The sequence below is a fragment of the Acartia tonsa genome, chromosome 6, assembly GCF_053477335.1.
Source record: "Acartia tonsa isolate MP-2025a chromosome 6, ASM5347733v1, whole genome shotgun sequence".
NCBI lineage: Eukaryota > Metazoa > Arthropoda > Copepoda > Calanoida > Acartiidae > Acartia > Acartia tonsa.
Genome location: NC_137265.1, coordinates 6,113,168 through 6,135,866, shown reverse-complemented (window position 1 = coordinate 6,135,866; position 22,699 = coordinate 6,113,168). Strand labels below are relative to the sequence as shown.

At 30.9% G+C, this 22,699-nt stretch overlaps 1 long non-coding RNA gene across 8 annotated transcripts; it reads right to left on the bottom strand.

Moving 5' to 3' along the window:
* Positions 1–7,603: 7,603 nt before the first annotated feature.
* Positions 7,604–22,520, bottom strand: LOC145321673 (uncharacterized). Of its 8 annotated transcripts, XR_013880374.1 has the most exons (5): positions 22,466–22,520; positions 8,794–8,885; positions 8,436–8,597; positions 7,862–8,066; positions 7,604–7,704 (listed from the first exon to the last, which is right to left on the bottom strand). It is a non-coding gene; the product is annotated as an uncharacterized LOC145321673 (long non-coding RNA). The 8 variants fall into 8 exon arrangements; XR_013880371.1 differs by having other exon boundaries at positions 7,604–8,220; XR_013880372.1 differs by having other exon boundaries at positions 7,604–8,191.
* Between the last annotated feature and the right edge of the window lie 179 nt (positions 22,521–22,699).

The window sequence follows — 22,699 nt, the reverse complement described above, 5'->3', positions numbered from 1 at the left end:
CAGTAGTTTGAAGCCTATAAGACACAATTTAATAAAATGTACCCAAAATTTTCACTCAGTGCTTTGGTTACCCCGGGGATGCATTACTGTGATATTCTCTCCCCATACAGAGCTCTAGAGTGGATATATATTGAGTCTGTCAGAAATAAAATACAGTTTTAATAAATTCTGTTCGTAGAAAAGATCTTTATTATGCTTGAAAAAAAATAAAATTGGTTGAAAATTTAATATTTTTTTATGTATCAAATGGAGTAGTTTTATCTAAAAGGATAAGACAATGGACGATGAATTGATGTTGTACATATACAGTAGTTTGAAGCCTATAAGACACAATTCAATAAAATGTACCCAAAGTTTTCACTCAGTGCTTTGGTTACCCGGGGATGCATTACTGTGATATTTTCTCCCCCTACAGAGCTCTAGAGTGGATATATATTGAGTCTGTCAGAAATAAGATGCAGTTTTAATAAATTCTGTTTGTAGGAAAGATCTTTATTATGCTTAAACAAAAATAAATTGGTTGAATATTTAATCCTTTTTTTTGATGTATCAAATGGAGTAGTTTTATGCAGGGATCTAAAAGGATAAGACAATGGGCGATAAATTGATAAACAGTAGTTTGAAGCTAAAAACTCATATTTCAATAAAATGTACCCAAAGTTTTCACTCAGTGCTTTGGTTACCCAAGGATGCATTATTGTTATTATTCTCTCCCCATACAGAGCTCTAGAGTGGATATATATTGAGTCTGTCAGAAATAAAATGCAGTTTTAACTTATTTTTTTTGAATTAAAGATCTTTATTATGCTTGAACAAAAATAAATTGGTTGAAAATTTAATACTTTTTTATGTATCAAATGGAGTAGTTTTATGCAGGGATCTAAAAGGATAAGAAAATGGACGATAAATTGATGTACATATTCAATAGTTTGAAGCCTATAAGACACAATTTAATAAAATGTACCCAAAGTTTTCACTCAGTGCTTTGGTTACCCGGGGATGCATTACTGTGATATTTTCTCCCCCTACAGAGCTCTAGAGTAAATTTATATTGAGTCTGTCAGAAATAAAATGCAGTTTTAACTTATTTTCTTTGTACTAAAGATCTTTATTAAGCTTAAACAAAAATGAATTGGTTGAAAATTTAATACTTTTTTATGTATCAAATGGAGTAGTTTTATTCAGGGATCTAAAAGGATAAGACAATGGACGATAAATTGATGTACATATTCAATAGTTTGAAGCCTATAAGACACAATTTAATAAAATGTACCCAAAGTTTTCACTGAGTGCTTTGGGTACCCAAGAATGCAATACTGTGATATTCTCTCCCCATACAGAGCTCTAGAGTGGATATATATTGAGTCAGTCAGAAATAAAATGCAATTTTAACTTATTTTCTTTGTACTAAAGATCTTTATTAAGCTTAAACAAAAATAAATTGGTTGAAAATTTAATTCTTTTTTTATGTATCAAATGGAGTAGTTTTATGCAAGGATAAGACAATGGGCGATAAATTGATGTACATATTCAATAGTTTGAAGCCTATAAGACACAATTTAATAAAATGTACCCAAAGTTTTCACTCAGTGCTTTGGTTACCCAGGGATGCATTACTGTGACATTCTCTCCCCATACAGGGCTCTAGAGTGGATATATATTGAGTCTGTCAGAAATAAAATGCAATTTTAATCTATTTTCTTTGTATGCATTAAAGATCTTTATTATGCTTGAACAAAAATAAAATTAATTAAAATTTAATTCATTTTTGTATTAGCAGCTAGATGCCTCTAGGGGCACTCGTGTGTGTGTGTTGGGGGTGAAGTTGACCCCCCCCCCCCTCAATTCAAATTCAGTTTTATAATGGAAAACTAAATTTAGGGGGAGTTAATTTTTTTCTAACGGTGATTTCTCTTGGGAGGTTGGTATCCTCCCTCAAAAAAAAGTTATAAACCTTCCTAGAACCTATTAAAATTTTGATTGGAAAGGAGAACCATATCGGTTAGGTTCAGTACAAACTCATAAACATCATGTTATTTTTATATATAGCCTAAATTAACAGTTATCCCAAGGGATAACACAATAGCTGATAAATTAATGAAACTTCAATTATGATACACAAAATTACCCCTTCCGCAGATTAAAATTCTTGGTTGTAACGTTTAAAAACTGAACTTGATTAACCAACTAACCAAAAGTCCCCAAAGTTGTTTACACAATGTATACTAAAACATTATTATAAAACTTTGGGGACTAGTGAAATAAACAGTCCATTATCCCTCCTCTCTCTTCCTCTACTAAATTAAGCAGTTTTATTTGTGTGTCTTAAGATCTTCAAAGTTGTTTCAACTTCAATAATCAAAATCATTATATTATTCCTTCAAAGAACTTTAAATTATTTGGTTGGTTGGAAGCAAAGATGCAAATTTAGAACAATAGTCTGGTGTGAAAATATAAAATGGCTGGATGCGTTTTTATTGGAGACGTGGGAATTATAAATTTTGGTGTCAGCAATTAGAAAAGCTCACACATACACACATAGAGAGAGAGGGGACAATGGGCTGTTTATTACACTAGTCCTTACTTATAATGAGGTTTTCTTATTTGTTGGCTAACAACTTTGGGAACTTTTATTACATTTTGATTGGTTGGTTCATTAAATTGAGTGTCCAAACGTTTCAACAACTAATTGTAATCTACAGAAGGGGTAATTTTGTGTAGAATATTGGGGATGTACATTAGGTTGGGTCGATTTTGGACATTTTTATCTTTAGACCAAAGCGGGAATCTGCAAATAATTTTTATGAGTATAATACACCTATGGATGATTTAAAATTTATCTTAAGTCTTAAAACCTCTGACAACCAGACATACAATGCAATGTTTAGGTATTTGTAAATGAGAGTCAAAAATTTATTGTATCAGAACGATGGCTTATGGTGCTCCTTATAGGAAATGTCTTTAGGAGTAGAATCAGGAACTTTTGTCCGTTTCAAAATATCTCGTTCCTAGACTTAGAAATGACTAAAAAAAACACCATTTTTTAAGGTTTATTGAGAATTGTCCAATTTGTAGAGGTTTTTTGAGATTTTCTCAGGCTAGGAACGAGATATTTTGAAACGTACAAAAGTTCCAGATTCTACTCCTCAATGCCTTTCCTAAGAGAACCATGAAGCCATAGTTCTGATTCAATAAATTTTTTACTCATATTTACAAATAGCTAGGTATACAATTGTATGTCTGGTCGTCAGCGTTTTTAAGACTAAAAATAAATTTTAAATCATCTAGAGGTTAATTTTACTCATAAAAATCATTTGCATATCCCCGCTTTGGTCTTATCCCTTTAGATCCCTGGGAAAAATAAAAAACAATAATTATAGCTGTTGTTCCATTTTTTTACCAATTTAAAATTTTGTCACCTCTGGTGTTAATTAGTATTTGGCTGCTTCCGAAATAAAAGTTAAAAGCAAGTTCCCGCGTTTTTCTCTTACATTATAATTACAACACCGTTTATGGTATAAAATAATAATATTTCAAGTTGAAATAATCAGAAAAAATATCCCTGGAACTCGCTTTAAGATTGCTGACAAATTTTAATTTTCTTCCTCCCCGCATTCATTCTTTCAGCCACTGTCAATATTACATTTAATTTAATTTAACAATGACAAACTTTTTCAAGTATGGCTTCGAAACCAATTAATAATCGCTGCAGCGTTGCGGAGCCGTTTGAATTTGGTGCGGCTCTGGCTCCGCGGAGCCGCCAGTGAAAGCAGTGGCTACGGCTCCGACATAAAATCAAGAAAAACCCAACCATGTCTATTTATTACTTTTAAAGCTTTTAAAAGTTTAATTTTTGATAAAAAATGGACTTGAAAAACTTAAAAGGGGCATTTGCACATTACAAAACAGAGTTACCAAATTATAATTAATAAAAAATCTCTTTATTTAGCTAACCTGAAGCCGGAGCAGTTTTATAACGAAAATTACGGCTCCAGCTCCGGCAAAATATGGCGGCTCCACAACGCTGAACCGCTGGATTAGAACCGGTTCTCAGCAATACTAAAAAACCATACAGAATAATATTACAGTTAATTTTTCACGAATATTGTTATAAAAATCATAAAATTAATACCAGTTTTGTTAGCCCTTGCTTTTGGTTCCTCGGGGCCGGTTAACAAAACTAGTTTGAATCTTATAATTTAGATTTTAATATCCACGGAAAACTGTCTATTGTAAAATTGTTTCCATAAGAAACACAGCAACAGTAAGCAATAGAGATAATCTAGAGACATATATTCTCTAAATCAGTCAATAGGATGATAATGGAGGAACAGTCCAGACATGTCATTGATTGAAACTTTGTACAGATTTTGGTAAGAAAGGGCATATTTTTATTTTATTTTTAAAGTTGACTATAAATAGCGTAATTCCTCAGGACAAAGTTAGTTTTCAAAAAATAATATCATCCAAACTTTTCGTAGCTTGCATGACTTGAATACAAAAAAAACCTAAGGCGTTTGTCTGCTGAGTAATCCATTTTTAAGCTTGACGAATTTTCGGGTCATATGGACCATCTAGATATATATCTATTCAGTGAGCTAACAATAATAAACTGTAAGAGTTTAGAAACTAATTATAATATTGATTTTTATCAAAAGCATTATAAAATAAAAATATCTTTGAAAAAGTGATCGTGAACACTAACGATAAAAGAAAACTCATCCTATTAGCTAAAATAGTCGCATATAATCTAGTTAAAGAGTAGATGCGCTTATAAAATTTTAACAGATTTAATTATTAGCAAATACACAATGCAAGTTACATGTTTCAAATTAAATCTCAATAAACATTTGTAACCGGGTACAAAAAAAAACATAGTACCAAGGTTTAGAACAAAATGAAGCTTAACTTCTAAACAAATTTAAATTTTCATGAAAATAAAATTGGGGATAAGAAAATGGCCGATAAATTGATGTTCATCCCCAATGATTTACCCCTTCTGTAGATTACAATCAGTGGTTGAAAGTTTGGACACTTAATGAGCCAACCAATCAAAATTTAATAAAAGTCCCCAAAGTTATTCATACAAGAAATAATAAAACGTTGTTAAAAAAACTTTGGGGACTAGTGCAATAAACAGCCAGATGTCCCCAATCTCCCTGGAATGGAATGATATTTACTTTAAACAGGAAGTGGAGTGCAATTTCAAGAGTCATTTTTTTTACAATTAATCACAACTTTTTTTATGCCAAAATTACCCTGTAATGCTATGTTAATGTGTGCTACTTGTGTCTCAGGAACCAGTCAATGGTAGTAGTGAGATAGAGTATAGAGATGCCAAATTGTAAAAGTTTGCAAATGCAAACCAGAAAATTTGGCAAAGATGAATAGCAAATGATTCGCTCACTATGGCACTTTAGCCAGGGATCTAAAGGGACAAGACACAATAGACTATAAATAGTTTTCTCGTATTCATTCGAATCCGGTGGATAGGAACCGGTTCTTATCCATACGAAAAAAACTATGTCTAGCATCGTATTATATCCAGCTTTCTACGAATATAAAAATGTACAATCAAAAGATTAAAACCAGTTTTTTAGCCGGTGCCTTCGGCACTTCGGGGCTAAAAAACTAGTTTGAATCTTATAATTGTACTTTCTATATCCGCGGAAAGCCGTTTATAATACGATGCAAATAAGAAAACGTTATTATAATACTTTGGAGACTAGTGTAATAAACAGACCTATGTCCCCTAGACTGGCCCAAAAAAAACATGAATTTTTAAATCTTTACAATATCAATTTGCGGATACCTTGAAGTTATTACCGGCTCAGATGTAGACCTTTTAGTGAAAACTAGACCTCTCTACAATGAAAATTGATCTCGAAATTTCAATCTTAAGCTTTTTATCAAAAAACTTCATATTTTCATGATTTTAACAAGAAATAATTGAAGAACTGCCAACGTAAAATAATGTAACAAGAGTTCAAATATGAAGCAATTATAAAAAGTAGGCAGAACCGCCATTCCTGCCGAATAATTCCGAAAAACGTCTAAAAACATTGTTTTATTCAAATTGATAATTTGTGAAAGAAATTGAACTAAAACAGTAGCTATTAGTCTTATGAGAAGAGAAATGATGAAAAACTCTACAAAATATACATTTTAAAGACATAAAATAGGAAAAAGTGTTTTTAATAAATTTCATGGCTCAACAGACATTGTCGCCAATAAAGAGACAATTTACTTAAATAAAAAATTAAATGTAGGTAAAAAAATATGTAATATACTTATTCTCATATTCAACTTAAAAAAAAAGCATACTAATAAAAAAATTAATATTGCAAAAAATAATTTGATTGTTTTTTTTAAACCAGGAATAAAGAGTAAGGCTTATCTTTAATTATTTTTCTTCAATGATTTTGCAGTATGAATTAGCTTTCCCAAATTATTGTAATTGTACAAAAATAGATTTTTAAACTTTCTTTCTTCATATGTTTATTCCTGGTGATTTTAATATTTTATTTCAATGTTTGTAAACAAACAGACAGAAAATTTGATGGTTTGCTTTATATCTGGTGTAAGGCATTCTTAATTTGGGGAAGTAAAAGTGAAAATAAATATGCATTTGACGAAATAGCGATAGATTTTTTTAAAAAATCAATTATAGGGCTAAAATCTACAAACAATACATAGCCTATTTTTACATTCCGCACATTGAAAAGCGATTTAGACCTTCATTTGGGCCATACTAATGTCCCCTTCCTCCCAGCACTTTAGCTGCTAGCTAAAATTGATCATTAAAGGTAGTAAAAGAGTAACTGAGCTGTATTATACTTTGTTTTTCTATGTTATTAAACAACTTTAAAAGTTCATCCAATTTTAACAAACTCCTGTTCAGGGTTTTTTCATTTTTGTGCTTTTGATCCAGGCATCAAATAAGTGGGGGGGGGGGGGAGTTCTGACAAATTTGCGTAAACCTGGTATATAGGCTTTATCTTTGGACTGAGAGGATAGGTTATTAAAGATAAAATCATTCTTATAGATGAATTACCTGTCCAGACCACCTGGAGGCCTGGAGCTCCGGAACCTGGAGGCATATCCAAAAAAAATCTTAAAACTTGGGAAAATTCATCATATAAGAATGATTTTATCTTTAATAAAATATCCTCTTAGTCCAAAGATAAAGCGTATATACCAGGTTTACGCAAATTTGTCAGAACTCCCCCCCCCCCCTTATATTTCAGGGTAAAATTCCTTTGGGGGGATGAGTGGCCCCTAATGAGAGGAGTTTTCTCATTCGTCGGCTTAACAACTTTGGGAACTTTGATAATTTGAAATTTGATTGGTTGGTTCATTAAGTTAAGCGTTCAAACGTTTCAACAACTAATTTTACGCTGCAGAAGGAGTAATTTTGGGTCTTATCATTAGGTATGTATATCAATTTATCCGGCATTGTCTTATCCCTTTAGATCCCTGTGTTCAACTAAAGGTGAAAGTAGCCACGTGTTACCTACGATTTTATATGGATAAAAGTGAGGATAAAAAGCAGCAAATGCAAAAAAATGCATTTTAACACAAAATGATACAAAATTGTGAACAGTTTTAATAAAAACATTTATATTAGAAAAAGGCATAGGTATTAAAATCAACAATAAAATTTATGAACACAATCAAGAATCTTTTAATTATACACTAAAAATTCTAGAATAGTTATATCGCATCGTATTATATACAGCTTTCCACAGAAATTAAAATGAAAAATTTCAACAAAAAAATGTGTTAGCCTGGGCCTTCAGTATTAATTCTATGATTTTTAATTTATAATTCGTGGAAAATTGTCTGAAATACAATGCTATACATGATTTTTAATATGGCTGAGAACTGGATCTAAGCAATTGGATATTAAAAGCCATACTGGAAAAAGGATTATTATCACATTCTTGTATATCACAGTTTGTTTGAAAGTGAAACTAAAAAACACAATAAAACAATGAAATAAAAAGCAAACAGATAAAAGAAAAGGTTAAAACAACAAGGATAACAAAATCCATAAAAGCGGAGCTCTAAAATCAGAAAGAAGAAAAAAACGAATAATAACTCCTTTTGAGTGTTTGAACTTAATAAGCAGAACATTAATTAAGTCCAAAAAAATTGTACATAATTTTGTTGCAAAATTGTTCTTTAGGAACTTTCATACTTTTCATTTCAATATTGTACCTTGTTGTCATATGATTCAATATCACAAAAATCATATGAATAGGAAATTTATATAATACCTACCAAAAATTTGTTATCAAAAAAGTTAAAAAATCTGCAGTTTTTAAATGGACTTTCTGGTAAAGATAATAGAGTTGCTACAGGAATCATCATGCATAGTTTGAAAAGATGGGAAAATTTTAACATGTCTACATTATTGAAAAGAAAGAGCTTACCGTTACAGACATACAGCCCAATATAATTATATAAACAAATAAAAGAAAAAGTTAAGATAAAAAATATAAATATTATGATATTGATATCCCAATGAAAGGTATTATTTCTAATTTTCTTGGGTAGCAGGAGAGATAACAGGTGCAATCATGGCTCCCATCAACCTGTTATTGGATATATCATTACCAGATTTTCATATTCTCTAATAAAGTGAAACTTGCAGTGAGCTAAAATAACGAAAACAACCCTCCACCCCCATTACCCCATTCCCCCCGTCCTACTGAATGAACCAATAAAATATTTCCATGTTAGCAACCTAAATTGACAATTTTTTCCCTCTCATATTCTATATCCATTAACCTGGCACAGCTGGAGCTTCTGGTTGGATCCTGTTCAGAACATCCTGCAGACAAACCTCGGCGCCCTGAGGGTTTAAGGTTGCAGCTAAATATCTGAAACAATTGAGTTTTAGAAGACTTAAATATCAGGGATCTAAATGGATAAGAAAATGGCAAATAAAGTGATGTACATCCCCATTAATGATACACAAAATTATCCCTTCTGTAGATTAAAATTATTAGTTTTAATGGATGAATATTAGGGTGGGTTCATATCGGAATTAGACAAAGAGGGGATATGCAACAGATAAAATTAACCTTTAAAACATTTCTGACCGAAAAAGAATTTTAAAAAAATGAGTTTTAGAACGCGACCACTAAAAAATATATTTGATTACTTATTAATATGCAAAGACGACATTCAAAAAATTTTTTGAATCAGAACTATGGTTTTATGGTGCTCCCTAGAAAGGCCTTGAGGAGCTGAATCAGGAACTTTTGTCCGTTTTGAAATATCTCGTTCCTAGCCTTAGAAATCACTAAAAAACCACATTTTTTAAAGGTTTATTGAGAATTGTCCAATATGTAGAGTTTTTTTAGATTTTCTCAGGCTAGGAACGAGATTTTTTGAAACGGTTAAAAGTTCCTGATTCTACTCCTCAATGCCTTTCCTGGGAGCACCATGAAGCCATAGTTCTGATTCAATAAATTTTTGACTCCCATTTACAAATAGCTATACAATTGAATGTCTGGTTGTCAGCGGTTTTAAGACTTAGGATAAATTTTAAATCATCCAAAGGTGTATTATACTCATACAAATCATTTGCAGATCCCCGCTTTGGCCTCAGAAAAAAAATGTCCAAAATCGACCCACCCTAATGAATATTCAACTCACTCACACAAACCTCGGGGCCCTTAGGGTTTCAGGTTTCAGATAAATATCTGAAATAAGACCAATATAAATATTAATATGTTCTTGTTCATACCAGGGAGGGAGGGGACATAGGGCTGTTTGTTACACTAGTCCCCAGCCTTACGTTTTCTTAATCGTTGGATGAACAACTTTGAAACATTTATTGAATTGATTTATTTAGTTGAGTGTCCAAACAGTTAAACAAATTTGTAATTTTGTGTATCATTATTGGGGATGTCGGCCATTGTCTTATCCCTTTAGATTCCTGTGATTTTATCCAGTTTATCTCAATCCATATAACTCACCTGTTCTCGAATAGCTTTAATAATGCATTTTTAGCTAGATAACAGTATTGAAACTTTTTAAAAGCGAAGCTTTTCTATAATTAGGGCCGGTCGTTAATTTTTTAAACATGACGATTTTTCACTTTTTTAACAACAAATTTTTATGTCATAAAATTATTCGATTGATCCGATTTTTGTAAACTGATTCCTAGGACAACTAAGTACAATGCTATAAGCGATGCATCTCTATAATCAAGTCCTAATAATGTAAGTATGTCCTTCACAATTTTTCTGTATTTCAGCAGTTTTTCAACAAAGAAGGTGTATCAACTTTTTTGCTTTTTATTTAAGATAGCTAGCCGGTTCTTTTAGTAAGTAGCAGATGTAAAAATTTTCATAGAATTCAGATATGCAATCGGTTTTTTTTGTAGACCTCTTATTTTTTAAGTAATTTAAGTTTAAAAAAAAAATAATTAAGTCGGTTTTAAGGTACTAAAACGCAACAAAATAAAAGAAGAAAATGGCCAGTATGAACAAAAATAGTAAGATCTTTAATTTGACACCTTACTTTTAAAATTCTGTTGAGTAATTATTGAAAAAATCTTTTTAACCTCGGTTTAATAGTTGATAGTTGACCGCCAGACTGAACGGACGTGTAATAAACATATCCCGTATGACCTATAAATAGAAATTATTGGTGACAGGGTGTCCAACAATTTTCTATTTTAACAATGGCTACAAATCAAGTTGAACAACAACAAAGTGATAGTAATATTGGGGATTTAACTAAAATTCTCATTGACAATAAAGTGACGCCTGAAAAACTAAAAGAACTGTTATGCAATGCTAACAAAAGTGATTCAAAAATATCTCTGGATAAGTCAAACCTCAAAAAATGTTGCAGTGATTTAAAGTTATACTGCAACAGTAATGAGCAGTATAATCGCAATTGGACCATTAGAATTCATGGGCTATCTGTCTCTTCTGAGCTAGTTAAGAAAGTGGGAGCTGATGAGGCATGCATAACTACTGCATACAATGCTATCATTGAGCCTGTGCTGAGGAAGCTTACCCCAAAGCCTGAAGACACTGATGTGAACACAGAATGGGGCCCTACAAAGATTGACTCTGTTCCTAAAGTTTTTGATCTCCTTTCAAATGGTCATTTTGTTGGTAAAAAACGAGATAATCTTCCAAGAACTATCATCATAAGATTCATGTCAAGGTATATGAGAAATCTGTTTCTCAAATATAAGAGAAAATTTATGCCAAATCCAACGGCAGCAGAGACAACAATGGGTGTTAAATTTTATTCTGCATTTCCTGATCTTACAGCAATGAACCATAAATATCTGATGGCCCTGAAACAAGACCCTAGGGTTAAGGCTGCTTGGGCATTTGATGGGAACCTGAGATTCTCTCTGGCTGACAGCAAAGGTGAGGAGTCTAATGAAACTGGAGCTGGGTTCTCAGAGGTATTCTTTGTTGAGGATATAAGGACAGATCCCACAGCAGAGGTTGACAAAGCTGTTGCCTCCCACAATGACTCATCACCCTCCAGAAAAAGTAGAGCAGATCTTCCTACAAATAATCGCCAACTGAGATCTAAGGGCCCAGTTAGAGGCAATGGAGGGCCTTGGAGCCAATCATCTGGACATGGTGGACGTAGTGGAGTGCCAGCTGGACGTGGAGGTGTTCCTGGTGGACGTGGAGGTGTTCCTGGAGGACGTGGTAGAGGGCGTGGTGGACAGTTTTCTGGTCGGGATGGACAGCATGCTGGTGGAGCCCAAGGAGAACATAAGGATTCAGGGGAAAGCAGCTGGCAGGAGGTAAAGAATGGAGCTACAAAAGGTGAAATTGAAAAAGGTGAAGGTCTATTGCCAAATGATAATGATCTTGCCTGCTCTACCTTTAATGTAAATTCATTTAAAGATTAGATATATCAACATATTCCTACAAGAATCTTCTTTTAAATAAAAAAAACCCTATTTTTTTCTCTCCTAAATTTAGCATTAATTCTTATCTGATTCCTCTGTTTTTTTCTCAATATACAATAATTTTAGCTCTAGATAAAACAATATTTTATTATAATAATTAGGATTATATTCAGTACCATACAAACTATCTTTTATACCTCTTCTAAAAAACATTTGTTTTTCTTTAATGATTTTAATATTTTAAAATTTGTTGGACACCCCAAATATAGGATATGAAAAATAGTAAAAATTGTCCGTATTACCGGAAGTGTAAGATCTATACCTACCCCCTCCCATTCTCCTACCCTTCTTACAACCCCTACACCCCTTGTACACCTGTATGTATTTATGACTTTCACCCCCCCCCCCTTTTTCCCACCCTTATCCAGTCCCTCATTTCCCTGCACCCCCTCTCTATCCTTTCTTACTTTTGGTTTGTGTGTTTGTATATTGTTTCTTCATACATTGGATTTATTATAAATGAATGAATCATTTCATAGATTTGGGACAGACAATCTAAGTAACAACAATTTTCACAGATTGCTTTTTGAAGAAAATGAAGAGGTTGATATTTATCGAGAATTAGACATACAGAGCTCATACTATTCTCCTGATAAATTTTGTGAAAAATTTAAAAATTCAAAAAACATTTCTATCCTCAGTTTAAATATTCAATCTATTAATTCTAAATTTTCTAGCCTTTCTGATCTAATTCATTTTTGGAAAGAGAAAGGGGTTATTTTTGACATCATTTGTTTACAAGAATGTTATTCCATTGTTATTCCATCCATTTTTGAAATATCTTTATATCATCCTATTCTATTTAAAACAAGAACAACTTTTGTGGGTGGAGGCGTAGCTTTCTATATTAACAAATCTTTAAATTTTTCTGTTCTAAATGAGTATTCTATTTTTCATGAAAAAATTATTGAAAGTTTGTTCATAGAATTGGAGTTTAGCAACAGGAAAAAACTTGTTATTGGTAATTTCTACAGACCCCCAAGCACTGGGTTAAACAATCTTACACCTAATATGCAAATAGAGTTATTTTTGGAACATTTTCAAGGCATTTTAGACTCTATCACGGAGCAAAAATGTAAAGCAATTCTTTGTGGAGACTTTAATTTAGATTTGTTTGCTTACAATGTACATAATTATACAGCTGATTTTGTCAGCATGCTTTTTAGCGCTGGCTTCCTGCAGCTGATCTCTAACCCTACAAGAGTCTCAGCCCATAACAATACAGCTACGCTTATTGACCACATCTGGACAAATGATATTAAGGATCAAATGGTTTCTGGAGTAATAACTACTTATTTGAGCGACCATTTCTCAACTTTTCATTTTATTAGCACTAATAAACATAAGACAAACCCAAAAGTAATATCCACTAGAGATTTTTCTGACGTTAATATTGAAAGCTTTAAAGATGACTTAAGTAATTTGTCTTTTAATGAAGTCTATGCCAAAAATAACCCCACAGAAAGCTATGCTATCTTCCAAAACTTATTTCAAGCTTCTTTTGAGAGAAATATTCCTGTTAAGGAAATTCGATTTAATAAAAACTACCACATGATCCAAAATTGGATGACCAAAGGCATATTAAGGTCTAGGAATAAGAAATTTGAATTACAATCTAGATTAGCAAAAGTTCCAACAACTGAAAATAAGGAATTGTATACTAAATATAAAAACGTGTATAACAAAGTTCTGAAAACTGCAAAAAAGTTATATTATAGTAATCTACTTGTCTCCAACCAAAACAATCTTAAAAAGAGTTGGCAAATTATTAAAGATGTCGCTGGTTTGAATTCAAAAAGAAAATTTTCAACTAATAAGATTATTGTTGATGGTAATGAGATCATTGGTGATAAGAACATAGGAGAGGCATTTAATAGGCATTTTTCTAGCATTGCTTTTAACATTCGACAGGCTATACCCCCTACTGAGAGATCCCCTAACTCTTATCTTGAAGAATCTGGCAACCTATTTAACATTCCCCCAATCACACCTGCAATTATAACTGAAATTGTTAATAATTTTGACCTAAAAAAATCCTGTGACTACCTTGGAATATCATCTTTTTTATTGAAAAAAGTCGTTTCACAAATTCTAGATCCTTTATGTCATATTTTCAATAAATCAATTGAACTTGGCTCTGTACCTGAACAATTCAAAATGGCTAAAGTAACAGCTGTCTTCAAAAAAGGCGGAGATCCTTTCAATCTTAATGATTACAGGCCAATTTCTCTTCTTCTTATTTTTTCAAAAATTCTAGAAAAGTTCATTGCCATTAATTTGCAAGCTTATCTTTCTGATAATAATCTTATTGATGAACTTCAATTTGGATTCCAGGCAAATAATTCAACATATCATCCTATGATTCATTTACTCAATCATGTAAGTAAAGCTATGAATAATAAGGAGTATACTATTGGAATTTTTTGTGATATTCGCAAAGCATTTGATTGTGTGCCTAAAAATACTCTTCTTATGAAGCTACAGAAATTTGGTATTAATGGGAACTTGCTTAATTGGTTTGAATCATATTTAACAGATAGAAATCAATTTGTTAAATTTGGCCTTTTTGACTCTGATCCATTAGAGATAGATAGTGGAGTGCCTCAAGGTAGCATATTAGGTCCTATTTTGTTTCTTATATTTTTTAATGACTTGCCTAAGTCAACACTTTTAAAAGTCCTACTTTTCTGTGATGACACTACTATATTAGCCTCTGGTAAAAACCTAAATGAGCTTGTTGAATTTGTTAATGCAGAACTCAAAAATATTTCCCAGTGGTTTAGGGCTAATCAAATGTCTTTACATCCCAACAAAACAAAATTCACTATATTTTATCCTACTCCCTCCCTTATTCCATGGAATGAAATCAATCTATATTTTGATGATAATGATCCAAATACCCTTAACCCTAACCCTTTACTTAGACATAGAATTGACTTTGTCAACCATGAAAGTGATATTCCAGCTATAAAATTCTTGGGTATTTATTTGGATCCAGCCTTGAATTTTAAGGTTCATATAAATGAATTAAACAAAAAGCTCTCTAAATCATTATTTTGTCTCCGAAAATGTCAAGGTCTACTCACTGAAAAAGCTCTCAAAGCTCTATATTACTCTATTTTTCATTGTCATTTAGTTTATGGAATCCTTATCTACTCATGTGCATCACCCACAAATCTTACTGGCATAATCACTAAACAAAAAATGGCTGTGAGATGTATTAAGCAAGCAACCTACTATAGCCATTCTAGTCCTTTATTTAAAAATCTCAATATTTTACCCTTTGAATCTCTAGCTCATTACTTCAAACTAAAATTTATGTATGAGTACAAAAATAATTTGTTGCCAAGGTCTTTTAATAATATGTGGCCTAGACGAGGTGAATTAAATGGTAACTTCGTTTTGAGAAACAATAATAATTTAACTGTCCCCTTTTCTCGAATTAACTTAGTAGAGAGGCTTCCTATTTGTTCATTTCCAAAGATATGGAACAGTTTTGACGACCGTGATAATATAAAAAATGCCTTAAACCTAAATCAATTTAAGAGTAAGCTAAAAAAATGCCTTCTAGCAAAAATAGACATAACATGTTATAGACTTCTTTGCCGTTCTTGCCACCTAAGAATGTAAAACATTTATTCTGTCTGTTCTACAAGTCTTCACTGATTTACCCCTCATATTAATTATAAATGTTTATAGTCAATATTACAAACACACATCATGTTACTTTCCCCTCCAATTCCCTTCCTTACAATTCCACATTATAATCCCTATCATATATGATGCGTAAGTTCTTATTTTAAATAATTAAGCTTCATGTTATCTATTATATTTTTTTATCATTTTTTTCTTATCTGCAAAGGCTACTTAATATTACCTCGAGAGAGATTAATTAGTCCTTTGACACGAATTTTGAATGTGAATACTATTATCTTTATTATTAAACTATAAGTAATCATGATCAATTTTATTGTTTGTTTGTGATTATACCATGTAATGTATATATATTTTTTTGTATGTGTCATAAAATAAATATTTCATTTCATTTCATTTCATTTCAACTGTAGACCTAAATATTTTCTCAAACAGACATAAAAAACATGGGTTCATATATACTTTTAGAATGAGAAAAATAATACGAATCCATTGTAAGCAAAATTGAAAAACTTTTATAAAACTAAAATAAAAAATATAAGTTTATTTTAAGAATCATAATTTTCGGCTTTAAAGGGTTAGCTTGAATAAAACCTGAATAAAACCTAAACAAAAGACAATGCAATGTAGCAGATATTTTTTAAACACAAGAAACAATAATGTATTTTTAACTGCATTGTTTTGAAGTTTATAAACAGACTGATGCATATTTGTTCATAATTTTTCATTCTTTACATGTTCTGTAATATCACTATATTTATTGTAGTATCTATTGTATATATTGTATGAACGTTCTCCTTTTTTTTTGGCAATTCTATTGGTTAACTTTATAGGTTAAGCTTCGCGATTCGTCAATTTTCGCGATTTGTGATTGGCTAGTTTAGTAGTTACAATTCTTAAAATAAACTTTTTATTTTTTTTATTTTTTATTACAATTTTTTTAAACTTTTTCAATTTCGCTTAGAATGGATTCGTAATATTTTTCTGATTTTAAAGGTATATATGAACCCATATTTTTTATGTCTGTTTGATAAAATATTCAGGTTTAAAGTTTTTATTAAACCGAGGTTAAAAAAATAGATTTTTTCAATAATTACTCAACAGAATTTTAAAAGTAAGGTGTCAAATTAAAGATCTTACTATTTTTGTTCATAATGGCCATTTTCTTCTTTTATTTTGTTGCGTTTTAGTACCTTAAAACCGACTTAATTATTTTTTTTTTAAACTTAAATTACTTAAAAAATAAGAGGTCTACAAAAAAACCGATTGCATATCTGAATTCTATGAAAAATTTTACATCTGCTACTTTCTAAAAGAACCGGCTAGCTATCTTAAATAAAAAGCAAAAAAGTTGATACACCTTCTTTACTTACAATTTTGTATCGACTTTTATTTACATTCTGACAATTCAGTTCTGACAAGTGTTAATGTTCGTTTATCCTACCGTTTAGAAGCTTCGCTTTTTTGGATGTTGTCATCTTTGTTTTTGTAATAAAAAAAAAATAAGTTTCCTAGTATAAAATTAAAAGAACAGATAGAACAAATTAAAAGAAAAATAAGAACATAAAAAAGTCTAGAAAAAAAGTTTGTAATCAAATTTCTTTGGAAATTCTAATTTATGTGAAATAAATAGTTTTTGTTGTTATTTAAAAATGCAGAAGGTTTTGACTGCAATGAAAAGTTAGATGAAAGAAAAATATAGGTGCAAAGATTCAGAGATAAGAAAATGGCCGATAAATTGATGTACATCCATAAAGATGTTACACAGAATTTCCTCTTAGTAGATTATTGGTTAAAGTGTTTGGATACTCAACTTAATGAATCAACCAATCAAACTTAAGTAAAAGTCCCAAAATTTGTTAACCCAACGAAATACTTTGGGGACCAGTCTAATCGATTAGAATACTTTAAGCTGCAGAATAATTCTGTAATTTAATTTTACATATTTGTCGAAAGATCAGCACTAGGAAGGATGTGTGTCTGTCTGTTTAGTGTTTATGTGTACTGAAAGGTCTCTCTAAATAGTTTTAAAAACTTAGGCTATTAGGGTAAGACTTCCTTTACCCTTCTAAAAGGCCTTGCCCAATTAAATACTCATTTTTGAACCCATAACAGTTATATCAGGTTTTCAACTCCTATTAGCCCCATAGTGAAATGTTTAATATTAGGTTTATAATATTTACCCCTATTATTTGTAAAGCATTGTTGTGTTATTAAAAGCGAAGCTTTTTTATAATTAGGGTCGGTCAGTCCGTCCGAGACAGATAGCTTTTTTTCATTAATTTAGGCATGTTAAAATTGTCCTATCGTTTTCAAACTTTGCATGGTGATCCCTGAAGTAGTTAGATAAAATTTAGAAAGCGTAGAAAGGCATTTTTGGACCCCTAGCAGTTATTTCAGGTTTTCAACTCCTATTAGCCCCATAGTGCAATGTATAATATTTGGTTTATAATATTTACCCCCTTTATTTGTAGAACTATGTCATGTAATTTTTACATATTTGTTTACATGTGTTAATAAAGGCATTCTCAAAAAATACAATTTCTTTTTTTACCACAGAAGTTTAACATAATTTTTTTTATTTAAAATCTGGTGTCTGTTGAAAGTGAAAAAAACTAGATATTTTTCGATTATCAAGAGATGAATCTCATATAGCACATAAAATCGTGTTCTAAAAAACTTAGGTTGTTTTATGTCTGTTCTTGATTTTAACTTTTTTTTAAAAATCTGAACCTACTTAACAATTTATGTTTTCTTAAACATATAAATCTATATTTGAGTGTTATAGTTGTAAGCTTCCTTTTTCTCCAAATTCTTAAGAGTTAAGAATTTTACTATTTGAAGTTTGCAATGATATATAAATTCATCACCAATTGTTCTATCCCTATAAGCATGAGAACAAATATGGTTAATTTACTGCTTTACAATGTTTGCTCATATTGTTCTGTGACCTGCAACTCGCAGGGGTATAAGGTTAAGTTTTTGAGGAAAAAATTAAATTTGGTTAGAGGGGGGAAAGAGTTTTGACACAGTTGCGTTCAATTAAAGTATTTGCTTTCTTAAAGACTAAGCTCACACCTAGAGGCCTCTAGGAGCACTTAAGGAGGAGGAGGTTAATGATAACCTCCCATAAAATAGTTATAAACCTTCCCAGGACCTTTAAGAAGCTCCACTTTCCACTTTAAAGGAGAATCTATCGGTTCAGTGGTTAAAGATCCTTCACTACAAACAAAAAAAGCTTGATTTTTTAAAAATATATAATAGGATTTGAAATATTTTTCCTTTTAATGAAATAACTTTTATGGCCCTCTATGTGTCAATTCTAAATTTTGTTCTAAATTATGTGGAAGTTAAAATCATCTTCCATTGATACAGTGTGTTTTTTTTATGAGAACTTTTTTGAAAGCAATTTTACCCCACTTATAGTTATCAGAATTTAATGATTAATGGCTTATTTTCTTCGTTTTTAAGGCAATTAATAGAACAACAAAAAAATATTTCAGTTTTTATTTAAAAGGTACAGTAAAATCTAAAGAAGGTGTATTAACTTTTTTGCTTTTTATTTAAGATAGCTAGCCGGTTCTTTTAGTAAGTAGTAGATGTAAAATTTTTCATAGAATTCAGATATGCAATCGGTTTTTTTTGTAGACCTCTTATTTTTAAAGTAATTTAAGTTTTTTTTAAAAATAATTAAGTCGGTTTTAAGGTACTAAAACGCAACAAAATAAAAGAGGAAAATTGCCAGTATGAACAAAAATAGTAAGATCTTTAATTTGACACCTTACTTTTAAAATTCTTTTGAGTAATTATTGAAAAAATCTATTTTTTTAACCTCGGTTTAATAAAAACTTTAATCCTAAATATTTTCTCAAACAGACAAAAACAATATGGGTTCATATATACCTTTAGAATCAGAAAAATAATACGAATCCATTCTAAGCAAAATTTTAAAAAAGTAAAAACTTAAAAAAATAAAAATGGCCTAAAATATTATATTTTTACAGGCAACACTTAATTCTAACTATTAAACTAGCCAATCAAAAATCTCAAAAATTGACGAATCATGAAGCTTCACCTCAAAACTTAACCAATAGAATTGACAAAAAAAAAGGATAATGTTCATACAATATATACAATAGATACTACAATAAAAATAGTGATACTTACATAACATGTAAAGAATGAAAAAGTATGAACAAATTTGCTTCAGTCTGTTTATAAACTTCAAAACAATGCAGTTAAAAATGCATTATTGTTTCTTGTGTTTAAAAAATATCTGTTACAGTGTAGGTACATTTGTTTAGGTTTTGTTCAGGTTTTGTTCAAGTCAACCCTTTAAAGCCGAAAATTATGATTCTTAAAATAAACTTATATTTTTTATTATAGTTTTATAAAACTTTTTCAATTTTGCTTAGAATGGATTCGTAATATTTTTCTGATTCTAAAGGTATATATGAACCCATATTTTTTATGTCTGTTTGAGAAAATATTTAGGTTTAAAGTTTTTATTAAACCGAAGTTAAAAAAAATAGATTTTTTCAATAATTACTCAACAGAATTTTAAAAGTAAGGTGTCAAATTAAAGATCTTACTATTTTTGTTCATACTGGCAATTTTCTTCTTTTATTTTGTTGCGTTTTAGTACCTTAAAACCGACTTAATTATTTTTTTTAAAAACTTAAATTACTTCAAAAATAAGAGGTCTACAAAAAAACCGATTGCATATCTGAATTCTATGAAAAATTTTACATCTACTACTTACTAAAAGAACCGGCTAGCTATCTTAAATAAAAAGCAAAAAAGTTAATACACCTTCTTTCAAAACTTTGGTGTCAACATATAAAAATGGTTTTAGCGCAATTTTCTTAAAAAAATGGATTTTCTGTAGTAGACTTTGGGGGGCCAGTACTCCCTCCCTGGTTGAGATATGACCTTCAAACTTTGATATGTTCTAGTACATGTCCCTAATAGTATCTGTATACATTTAGCTCTATATCTCAACTTTGAAGTGTTTAGCAGCCATTCTTGCAAAAGGTTGATTATTTGAGCATAAGAAAAATGCGCTAAAACCATTTTTAGATGTTGACACCTAAGTTTTGAATTTTAGATTTTACTGTACTTTTTAAATAAAAACTGAAATATTTTTTTGTTGTTCTATTAATTGCCTTAAAAAACGAAGAAAATAAGCCATTAATCATTAAATTCTGATAACTATAAGTGGGGTAAAATTCTCATAAAAAAACACACTGTATATCCCTGCACCCCTGACAAATCTAGACACATTGTTTACCCTTCTCTTACATTGCATTGCTTATTACACTAGTACCCAAAGTTTTATAATAACGTCTTCTTATTCGTTGGCATAATAAGTTTGGGGACTTTTCTTGAATTTTGATTTTGTTGGTTCATTAAGTTGAGTGTCCAAACGTATCAACCACTGATTTTAATCTACAGAAGGGTAATTTTGTGAATCATCATTGGGGATGTACAATGTACATCAATTTATCTGCCATTGTCTTATCCCTTTAGATCGCTAAATACTAATCTTGTATTATATGGATTCGGAAGATAAAATTATCTTTTATTGACATATCAATGTATCCTTAGCAAATCTAGACTTTTTCTTACCCTGCTCTTACATATTTTTTATCTATTTTTCATTCTAGTGGCGGAGTCACTAATCTCTGGGACCAACACAACTGGAAAATCATAGATCTAAAGAGATAGACAATAGCCGATAAATGATGTACATAATCCAGTGATGATACACAAAATTATCCCTTCTGAAGATTCAAATTAGTAGTTGAAAAGTTTGGATATTTAACTTTATGAACCAACCAATGAAAATTCAAGAGAAATACCCAAAACTGTTTAACTAACGAATAAGAAACACTTCTATAAAACTTAGGAGACTAGTGTAGTAAATATCCCAATGTCCCCTCCCTTCCTCCCTGTGTTGTTTACCCTTCTCTTTCATTGCAGAGCAATATTTTTTATCTATTTTTCATTCTAGTGGCTGAGTCACTAACCTAAAAGGCCATCTCTTTGGGTCTATGAAAATCAACTGTATAGGATTATAGAGAGAGCTGGGACGATGAGCTGCTTATTACAATGGTCCCCCAAGTTTTATAATAACGTTTTCTTATCCGTTGGCTCAATAACTTTGGGGACTTCAGTGAATTTTGATTGATTAGCTCATTAAGTTAATTTTTTCAATGTTTCAACCACTATTTTTAATCTACAGAAAGGGGTAATTTTGTGTATTATCGCTATCTATGTATATCAATATATCTGCCATTGTCTTCTCCCCTTAGATCCCTGATAGGATTATAAGTTTCTTCTTATGTATGTAGCCTTGATTCTCTAAAGTTAGGATTCAGAAACACGAGGAGATTGGAGGTGAGAATCCTTTGACCAATCCTAGATTGGTAAGCTTCGCGCACAGCTGAGTGTATTCTATGTTACATTACAAGCTGACCCGCAATTCTTGTGGAAGCTACTCAATTATTACATCACCCTGGCCTAGAGTTTTGGCAGGTGTTCCATATTAAACCACCCTAATTAATGGCACTCTCATATGAATGAGGAGCATGGATGAGGGAAAGCACGATTACAGTTGCTTGATAGGTAGGTTCCTAACTTCCTACAAATCTCCCTCCTTATTTTCTTCTTATGAACAATTTGAAAGAAAACGAATTTCAAAAAAAAATTAATTAAAGACAAACCTAGAAAATTGCAGAAAAGGTGTATGTATTCAAAGTTAAAAACTTATCTTTCTCCTATAAAAAAAAGCCTTATTTACGGAAAGACAGGCACAGAATTGTTTTGCTATAAAAGTATACTTACTTGTTCTACACACTAAAAGCAAGAAAAAATATGTTACTGATCTGAAATATCTAAAAATAAATAATTTTAACAGTGACATTTTTTACAAATAAATATCTTATCAGCCAATTAACATGTATACAAAAGATCTGAACCATAATTATAAATCTATAAATTATGGGTTAGTTTTTCTCAATTGATAATGTCAATAAAATTATAGGCTAGGCAGTCACCGTCAATTTATTTGCTGCTTGT